A 2427-nucleotide genomic window follows, 5' to 3' on the forward strand; every position below is an offset into this window, starting at 1 on the left:
TTCTTCTTTCTTCACCATTTTCTGCACTTTTTCTATCGGTTTCTTCAACTTTAGTTTATTTTCATGATTTGTTTCCTCTTTTGCTTAGAATCTCTTATACTAAACATGGATAGTGAGTAGTATTCTAAGATTTTAGAGTTGGGTATGTAATATTTAAGATATTTTAAAGATTTGAGCTGGTTAATCTAGATTTTATGGTTATTATGAAGTTTAATCCATTTCTAGTGTGCTTAATGACATGCTTAGTGTAGGATCCCATTAAGTTATGTTCTTAATCCTTGGTTGAAGCACTAAAAGGAGAAAACCCAATGATGGATAATTAAGAAATCGAGCTTAATTAACTTAGATCTAGAAACAGACTAAGGATTAAGGAGGTTAATAGATTGATTAAGGAACTTAATGGATCTTGATTAATTTTAAACTCAGCAAAAGTAGGATTTGATTAATCAAGACAATCTTTGTCTCATTCAAAAAAGTTTTCAAAGGATTTAAGAATTAATCTCCTTAAAACACATAATTTTCTTATGTCTAGCTAATCTATCAAAACCCCAAAATAGCTTAAATATGAATCCTATGACTCCAGAATCACCTTTTATCATTATTGATTGTTAACTGTTTTTAATTGCTTGTTACTTTAATTCTTGCTAGATTGCATTTAGCTCAACCTATTTCTTATAACCTTAGTGAAATTGTCCAATCAAGTTATTTCTTCGTTAAATTTACAACTATACATTTTAATTTCCAATCTCGTCATTTAATTAATTATTAATCCAATTTAGTTTAGATCAATACATTTTTTATATCAAAAATTCAATTTATAACACAACTCTTCGAGGAAATAATATCTTTTCTATACTACCTGAGCGACCCGTGCACTTATGGTTGGGACTCATTAAGTTTTTGGTGCCATTGCTGAGGAGTTATTTGTTAAAGATTAAATTCTTGATTATTTTAATTGTTTATAATTTTTATTTTTATTATCATTTCACTTTGTGTTTGATTGTTTTTCTTAGGTACTTTTTTATCTTTTATGAGAAGAGCTAAAAACACAAGTGACACATCTTTTATATAATCCTAAAATTGAGAAGTTTTGTAGAGCCAACAAGAAAGAAACCAGAAAAAGAAAAGAAGCTTTGAGAGCAGCTGAAGTTGCAATAGAAATAGCTAAAGAAAGAGTCAAAACTAGTGGTAATGGTAATGGTGTAAACAATTAGAACAATGAGAATGATGCTCCTGGGGAAGAAGTTATCAATGCTAATGTGCCTATGGGAAGTATGATGGATTATGCATTCCCTTGGTTTGATGATTTGAGAGAGAGCATTGCAAGACTGAGGATTGATGCAAATAGCTATAAGATGGATTTTGGGGTACTTCAAATGATTCAGAATTGTCAATTTAGGGGTCATCCTTCAAAAAATCCTCATACTCATCTTAAGAAGTTCGTTATGATTTGTAACATGCAAAAGCAACTGGGAATATCTGATGATGCAGCGAGGTTAAAACTATTCCATTCTTATGGAAGGATAGAGCATTAGATTGGCTTGATTCTTTACCTTTCAATCACAAATTGGGAGTAGCTCACTAATGCATTCCTTACCCAATAATTCCCACCTAGAAAAGCTCAAGAATTAAGGAATCAAATGACTACTTTTCGACCTAGAGAGGATGAGACTCACTATGAGTCATGGATGAGATGGAAGGAGTTGAAGAGATAATGTCCACATCATGCCATTCCAAAATGAATGATAAATCAGAATGTTTACACAAATGTCACTCTTACTATTAGAGGAATTATTGATGCTCAAACTGGAGGAGAATTCATCATAAAACATAAGGATGAAGCTTATGAGCCGTTAGAGAAAATTGCAAAGAATACTCATCTTTGGAGTAGTCCAAGAGGGCTAGTTCTAACTTAAAAGAGGCAAGCTACTGGAATTTATGATCTTGGTCCCTTCAATATGATCAATGCCAAATTTGATGCACTTATAAATGTTTTAGCAAAGAAGATGGATGATTTAAGTATGCTAGTTACTTCGTCATCCTCTGGAAGTTCTCAAAAAGCTGTGTATGCAGAAGGAACTACCAATTGTGGAGTAGATTATGGTAAGCATGCTACTTATGTTGGGAATTATGGAAACAAGCATATTGAAAATGCTTATTCTCAAACATATAATCTAGCTTGGAGGAATCATCTCAATTTTTCATGAAGGAATCAACAAAATCAAGTTCCAACTCAGAAATTTCAACCATAATAGCAAGGACATCCATGTCAGCAAAATAGACAACCACTACCTAATTTTCAACAAAGGAATGCAAATCCTGCACCCCCACCTAGACGGCAAGAGCAAGGTTCTACAATAAAGGCTTTACTACAATAAATTCTTGTCAACCAAACTAAGCATGATGAAGAGACCAGAGAGGTGAAAG

General features: G+C 32.5%; 1 non-coding gene across 1 annotated transcript; it reads right to left on the reverse strand.

Moving 5' to 3' along the window:
* Positions 1-1624: 1624 nt before the first annotated feature.
* On the reverse strand, positions 1625-1732 carry LOC131180423 (small nucleolar RNA R71). The gene has a single exon (XR_009149198.1). It is a non-coding gene; the product is annotated as a small nucleolar RNA R71 (small nucleolar RNA).
* Positions 1733-2427: the final 695 nt, after the last annotated feature.

The sequence above is a fragment of the Hevea brasiliensis genome, chromosome 5 (assembly GCF_030052815.1).
Source record: "Hevea brasiliensis isolate MT/VB/25A 57/8 chromosome 5, ASM3005281v1, whole genome shotgun sequence".
NCBI classification, from domain to species: domain Eukaryota; kingdom Viridiplantae; phylum Streptophyta; class Magnoliopsida; order Malpighiales; family Euphorbiaceae; genus Hevea; species Hevea brasiliensis.